Genomic DNA, 8,447 nt, shown 5'->3' on the forward strand with positions numbered 1-8,447 from the left:
GAACCACTGAAAGCCACAGACGCACTGGACTGAATGCCACAGAAAGATAGTTTTTTTTTTACATTATACCGATGGTTTTCATCTCGTGTTAAGGTCTTCACACCTTCACACAAGTGTTATACTGGACCTTTTAAATCTTCTCTGATAAATGTTGTTAGTCTCGTCTCATTAGAGACTTCGTGCAGATCACAAGCAACAGACTCCTGGTTTACGTTACTGTTTCCACCCCTGCCCTGACGGTCATCGCAATCGTTGCTGTATGTGGGCTGCTGTATTACAATTACCGTAAGTTTTGCTACCGCTCATAAATGTCACACTCGGCCCAGGCAGGTTGCGCACGCAGCTCCGCTTCATAGGCGCCGGGCCTGCCTTGTGATCCTGCGAATGTTTTGCACGCCGCACTTTGCCAAGGCGTTTTTGAAGCGTCTGTCGTTTTAAAAACGCGTTTGGTGTGTTTCAGCCCTACGGGTTGCTACAATATGTTTGAATGAAAACACCAATGAACACAGTATTTCATCGATCAAACTGATTTTTGCTATCTGTTGTTGTGATGTAAAGCATCAAAGACATGACAGGTTGCTCGCATGCTACTGAATCTTTGGGAAAGCTGGCTGTCAACACGCAACGCAATGCAACACAACACAACAGGATGGGAAACAATCGCAACATGTGTGGGTGGACTATAGAATCTTTGACAACAATATTACCCAGACATCCTTGCTATTTTTCGATGGCAATATTACTTAATAAAAACGAGATTAGTTTCATTCAGCAAAAGGCAAATGAGGCTAAATTAATTATTTGCTGTTGTTAAGACTGACTATTGTTAAAATGTTTATTGGGCAGGTGAAAACTCATAATTATGAATAACTGACACCATAATTGAGAAATGTTTGCGAATTGATCGGATTGGATCATGTGTGTATATTGTCGACATGCACAGTGCCAGAGGCCCGTTCAGATCTTCAATGATAAAGCAGATGGTTTGGCCGATCAGGACGTCCCATTTCTTCGATGAGATCGAGGACGAGTCCTTTTCGTCACGGGCCCTAGTGCAGTTCCGCTCCCTGCACTCATTATAGTTACGCCACTGATGTGGGCTCCTTTATTGAAAGTACCGTAAGTTTTGCTACTATGTTTTTCTATTGTTTATTTTTTTTCATTTACGTCTGCTATGTCTAGGCTACTCTTACCCACTGCTCCCTAATTCAGATGCTGTGACATTTGCGGTCATCATTTATTTATTCTCTTTAGGAAGAAAGCGGCCGATAACGAGGGAGCAGCTCAGGCAGGAAGGGGTGCTAGCCCTTACTGATCTTCTGGTGGACAGGAGAATAAGTAGGAGGGAGTTGAGCCAGTACTGCTGCAGGAGGACATGCGGCGTGGAGGCCGCCATAAGCCTTATTGAGCGGCTGCTGCAGGAACTGGTGGGTGGGGGACCTGACTGCTGCTGCCTCCATGCTGCACACAGGTGTCCCAGCCTCTCCTGATGAGTCTGGGTTATGTAAATTCACACTTGTGTGTAAAGAAGTAAAATCACTGTATCTGCTTTTTGTCCCACATCTGTTTACTAAATGTGTCACTCATCAGTTTTTATGTTTTTTTTTCTTTCTCAGGCTGTGGATGACTCTGGGGTGCCAGGCATGGACCGAGTTGACAGCATGGCAGAGTATCTGGTGGAGCTGAGGCACCAGCTCTCTCTGGCCCTCACCAACCAGCAGGTCAGGAACATTTATTGTCTTACTACTTTCCCTCTGTGCCCTGTCATACATATTCACACTCATGTTTTTGTCTTTTCTCACGGGCTGCTGTGTTCTCTCTCTCTGTCCAGATGGGATCTCATCCTGAATGACTACAGGAGGATCAGGCGGCACATTCTAGACAATGGGGCTGTTATGCAGCAGACCACCCTGCAGCTGGTAGACGTGAGCCACACCACCAACCTGGTACAGTGGCACAACAAGAGGGTGTAGAGGCAGGGCAACGTGGTGGTGCAAGGACTGGACTTGCCAAGCCACTTGTCTGTGGCGACTGACCCTCTCCTCCCTGCTAATGTGTGCCCATCATCTGCACCCCCTCCCCCAACCAGGCCCATTTCACCAGTACCCCCGGGCTGGCTGCACCGCGGGCCAGGCACAGGTGAAGAGGAAGGTATCGTCCGCCGTCGCACCGGCGGCTGTGAACTCGTGCCCCCAGCGAGAACTCTTCCCTGCTCCACCCTCGGGCTCTCAGCTGTTCATGCTGGGTCCAGTGACCTCACAGGGGCCTGTGCTGGGTGCTGCTCCACAGGCTCTGGGTGCCAGCCTCTCCTCTGCCGTTCCTGCTCCAGTCCGAAAACGGACCTGCAGTGTTCTGCGCAACACGTGCAAGAAATGCGGGCAGTTCAGGACAGCGGAGACTGGACACAGCCAGTACAAGGGCATTATATACTGCCCCTCTGTAGAGGCTGTACCCAAGGAGCAGTGGTTGGAGGATATAAAAAAAATGCATGAAAAATAAATTAATAAATTGTCCCCCCCTCCCAGAGGCATGGACACTGGCTTAGTGCCCCTCAACCCCTTTCCCTCCCAGTTTCACACTTTCTGTATATAGTTCTGTATATGTTTTCTGATATATATTATTATATTGTATATATATATTATGCTATAGTTGTTGTTGTTGAATTTGTTATGGCAAATAAAAGTTTGTTTACAACAAAGATTTATACATTGTTCTTTTGTGAATAGAAGGATGTATTAACTTGAACACAAATATTTTGTGAAACAATTAAAGTACCTCACACATAACTGTACATGAACTTGCATTGAAATATTCAATGTAGATTTATAAATATCTCACTAATATAAGGTAAATTAAAAGTAATATGCAAACAAATTGTGATTTCCAGTAATAAAATTGAACTTTGCAGTAAATAATGCACACCTACATTTCTGCTAACAGTGGGACTCGAACCAGAAACTTTGGGGTCAACTCTTCTCTCATAAATGCATATATGTATTGAAATATTCAATGTAGAATTATCCATATCTCACTAATATAAGGTTAATAAAAGGTAATATGCAAACAAATTGTGATTTCCAATAATGAAAATGAGCTTTGCATGAAATAATGCAAACCTCAATTTCTGCCAACGGTGGGACTCGAACCTGAAACCTCTGCGCTCATAGTAATGTATATAAAAACAGAAGTTTAATGTTTTAAAAATAATTTATGATGTATGTGATGTACTGATTGGATCATATCACTTTAGTGATTGATGCGCACTGCGCAAGCTCATGTATACGTTAGTTGAACGTTACCTGCCTTAATGGATGCTGTGTTGAGTTACAGTTCTCAGTAAATATCAACGTGTGTAATACGACCGTCTCGTTATTAATACACCACAATGTACATCAACATTAAAAAACTTTAGTCATGGAGGATTAGGCCATACAAAATCCCTTCCTTCTTTTTTTCTCTCCTTTTCCCTTTTTTCTCTCTTTTCTTCTTCCCCCCTTCTTCCCCCCTTTTTCCTTTCTTCCCCCCTCATGGTGTGCGAGTGTGCCCCAGCTTCTGCGGTTGATGTAGCCTGGATGCCAGACGAACTTAGCCACGCCCACAAAAATGTAGGTCAGGAAGGTCTGGTGTCGCTCCGTTGGGGAGAAACTATCTCCTCACAAAAATCTGTGAGGAGATTGATAGACCAATCAAATCATTTAGTCATTTAGCAGACGCTTTTATCCAAAGCGACGTACAAGGGAGATTTTAAGCTTGGCCTACTATTTATAACACAATTGCAGTAGGCACTTTTATTTTCTGTATTTCTGAACTGATGTTATTAGGATTCCTCCGTCAGGAGGAAACCTATTGTTATTGTAGGTTTTCTTATTATTATGTTTGTACCATGGGAGTCAATGGCAGCCCCTAGAACCGTATGGTAACTTTTTCTGAAATTTGGCACACTCATTAAGGACAGTCCCTTCTTTACTCACACCAAGTTTCGTGTCTCCCACTAGACCACGCTAGCGCCACCAACGGGTCAAAGTTGGACTTTTGTTAACACACACAACTTTTGAACCGTTTGACCGATTTTCAAAAATGAGGTACCATTGGATTCCTTGGATAAAGACGAATTCGACGTTCAATGGCGCCAATTTTCGGTTGGATAGATTTTCCGCTATTACCGGTTTTATCAAACTGCGTTGAAAGCCTACTCTTCCTACAATTTTGGTCAAATCTTTTTCAAAATCACCAGAGATGATCTTCAGACCAAGCCTCACAAAAAACTGTGAATAGAATTTTGATCCTCACAACCGTTTGTTCCAGGAAACTGCGTAAACTCCATGTTCACCTTCTAACAACAAGCATGGTTGGCTCAGATGTTACATTAGAAGCATTCTAAAGTCAAAGTCAAAGTCATGTTTTATTGTCACACAGCACGACACACAACACCACACACATGCGTTTGGCGGCGACACAGGACACACACACACACACACACACACACACACGCATGCTGATGAGGTCGCCGGTGAAATTTGCCTTCTGCCTTTAACCCATCCTGGAGTCCTTGTCCTTCCTCAAGGCAGCCAGGAGCAGTGGGCAGCCTTTTTTCGGCGCCCGGGGACCAGGCCAAGTGTTCAGTCCAATCTTGGTCAGGGACAGACAGGGAGCGATCTATTCTGTTCTTTTGCATGTTTTTGTGTTGGGGTTCTATGTGGAGCTATAGATGTATTAATCAAATCTAGATCCTTGCGGGTTACAACGAACGACTATTTGAAGTGTCACAAAATTCTAAAATGATCGTTCATTATGAGATTATATTCAACTTTATTGTCATTGCACAGAGTACAAGTACTGAGACAACGAAATGCAGTATATATAGACATAGACATATAGAAATCACATTACTCTAAAATGTCTCAGAATGCCTTTTGTATTTGTTAAGATGTTGCACATAATTTAAACCGAGGCTGGCCAACAAAGGTTGACTGTCATACTTTCATCAGCCATAGTTTTGGGAAAGTGCAGCACGTTTGTAATCTTATGTAACCCCCCCCCCCTCGCGGCCAATACCGACGTTTGTAATGATGTGCCTGTGTTTTAGGGGGGGTGTGAGAGAGAGAGAGGCTAGCAGCATCACCTGCCAAGACAATACAATACTCAATAGTCTATTTGCCTAAACAATAGTGGCCAGTATAAGTCTACTTTGTTCTAAACCTTTCCACTGAATCTTTAAATAGTAAGATTAAAACAAAGTGCAAACCTAAAAAATATATATATCTTTCTGTGGCATTCAGTCCAGTGCTTCTGTGGCTTTCAGTGGTTCTTAATGTACTTTCAGAAGATAACTAAAGTATCAATCTTTTCTTTTCAATGTTTGTCCATGTATTAAAGCAATAATGATTTAAAAAAAAAACTTTTCTTTATATGGCCACATGTCTAAATAAGAGAATTAAAACGTCAGCCACTAGACACTTTTCAGTCCTCCTGATGTGGTTAGGCATATTTTTCAGAAGATTGAATCTCTGCCAACAGTCGACGATTACTCATCAAGTAGGCATCAAAGTCCTTGCAGGCCATGTGCAATACTGGGTTCGTACCAAAGGCTCACAATTAACGTATTTGGAGGGAAATGATCGTACACGAGTCAAACGCATACAATACAGCTATCTTTCACACTGGAGACATTTGCCTGTTCGGCCGCTCGCGCCACACGCGCCACACACTGAGTCACTTGGAACACACACACCGATACAGACGCACACAGAGAGAGAGAGAGAGAGGTTGGCTCAAAGATGTTACATTAGAAGCATTCTATAGATGTATTAATCAAATCAAGATCCTTGCGGGTTACAACGAACGACTATTGAAGTGTCACAAAATTCTAAAATGATCGTCAGTGCCGCTGCTAGCCATTTTGGTGCCCTAAGCATAACTCCTTTATGATGCCCCCCCCCCCCCCCCCCCCCCCCCCCCCCGAGGAAAACACTTTGTTTCTGCCAGTTTAACATTTTATTAAAACGAAAAAGGAAAATCTACTTTGTAAACACAGTACACAAAACAGCCAAAACATACATACACACAAGTATTGGGATGTGCAAAATCTTCTTAGAAATTAAATAGTCATCCATAAATACAAACTTAAAAGCAGAAGTATACAAGTAAGCAATCTTCTCCAATAAAGCAAAGACATAGAAGCGTCATTCCATGTCAAGTGGGCTCCCACTCGACCGTCTCAGATTTGGCTGAAAAAATTCAAGGTTCTTCATACACTTCTTAATAGGTATAGTCCCAAATATTAGCTCTCTACTGCCAATAGTTTTGTCACAAAGGATGTTTTAGGGGTGAGGGGGTGCTCTACGCTCTGTTGCAGCATCTTTGAAGGCCTGTGGAAAGCTCAATGTTAAAGCTAAAGACTTTACATTATACACAGATTTTATACACAAACGCAGTTTAAGCTCTGTGTTATAAACGTACCTTTTGTTACCATTTGAATATGCGTCCATAGGCCATTGAGGGGCGTGTACAAAAATCCCATATTTTCAAAAAAATATTTTGAGAAAACGAGGCAGAACACCATCACACATTTCTGATATGTTAACAACAAATATCTAATCTTTCCAAAATAAAATTGTTTCATGTTGGTAAATGCTGTCATTTTTTTTGCTATAGCTTGCCAAAAATTGCACAAAATGTGTTTTCATCCATTTTCAAGCTTTAATATCTTCCAGACCATTCCTCACATAGGGACAGTTTTTGTATAGCTTTAACATTGAGCTTCCCACAGGCCTTCACAGATGCTGCAACAAAGTGTAGGGTAAAATTCGGAAAGTTTGAAGGAGCTAGCTTAAATACTTTTCTAGTAATAGCAATTTGAAAATGGCTCTTCAGAAAACGCTGCTAAAAAAGCGTCTTAAGTACAGGCACGCCCTCCCCCCTAAAACATCTTTTTGTGACAAAACTATTGGGAGTAGAGAGCTAATATTTGGGACTATACCTATTAAGAAGTGTATGAACGCCACTGAGATAGGAAAGGCACCAGCGGCGAGCTTGGGAAGTTGAGGGTGTATATGGGGGTTTTTTTTTGGGGGGGGGGGGGGGGGCACCATCGTAACTTTTTTTGAGCAATTAAATATATCTCTTGTTCTGCCTGCTTTGTGATATACATGCCTAAAAGGTGCCTAATATTTCTATACTGAAATAATATCGGATTATAATTATTATAACTATGATGATTTTTCAGTTGCCTATTTTTTGGTGCCCCCTCAGGACTTGGTGCCCTACGCACAGCGCGTAGTGCGCGTTATGGGAGCGGCGGCACTGATGATCGTTCATTATGAGATTAGATTATATCCAACTTTATTGTCATTGCACAGAGTAGCCTACACGTACTGAGACAACGAAATGCAGTATATAGACATAGACATATAGAAATCACATTACTCTAAAATGTCTGAGAAGGCCTTTTGTATTTGTTAAGATGTTGCACATAATTTAAACTGAGGCTGGCCAACAAAGGTTGACTGTCATACTTTCATCAGCCATAGTTTTGGGAAAGTGCAGCACGTTTGTAAACTCATGTAACCCCCTCCCCTTCGCGGCCAATACCGACGTTTGATGTAATGATGTGATGCCTTAGGCGGGTGTGTCTTTTTTTCTAGAGGGGAGGTAGCAAGATACTTGTTAGTCCTGAGGCCGTCCCCTTTGCCATCGGCCAGTCTTGATAACACAGAAACCACGTTTATGGGATGTCACCTATGACAGTGAAACATGTGGCTGTGCCTCTCTCTCTCTCTCTCTCTCTGTGTGTGAGACATTATAGACGACTTCGTGCAGATGACAAGGTTGTTAAAGACATTTCAGCACGGGACTAATTGAGCATCGACCAATCCACTTGTCCAACGATGACTTTGGAGATGTAAGTAACACGGATTTTTACACTATTAAATGAAAGGGCTAGTCTAAGATGTCCAGGAATTATACTCTACTCCAGCCAAAGATACTGTTGGACTACTTATTCAAATGGATTAGTTTTGCTGATAAATGTTGTTCGTCTCGTCTCATCAGAGACTTCGTGCAGATCACAAGCAACAGACTCCTGGTTTACGTTACTGTTTCCACCCCGGCCCTGACGGCCATCGCAATCGTTGCTGTATGTGGGCTGCTGTATTACAATAACCGTAAGTTTTGCTACAATGTTTTTCTAAAGTTAATTTTTTAAATGTATGTCTACTATGTGTACTCTTACCTAATTACAATGTCTTTATTCTCTCCAGGACGCAACCCTGACTAATCAACCTGATAAAAATGCAACAGATGGAACAGAAGCTATATTCCTGTTGATCTGTTTCTTTTTGGCCCTTTGATTTGGTAAAAATAAATTATTTCCTGGCATCTGCTGGCTCTGTCTCTGACCTTTTTTAGTTTTTAAAACAACCAACAGCGGGTTTGAGGTGGGTGTCTGG

This window comes from Clupea harengus, chromosome 19, assembly GCF_900700415.2.
Source record: "Clupea harengus chromosome 19, Ch_v2.0.2, whole genome shotgun sequence".
Taxonomy (NCBI): domain Eukaryota; kingdom Metazoa; phylum Chordata; class Actinopteri; order Clupeiformes; family Clupeidae; genus Clupea; species Clupea harengus.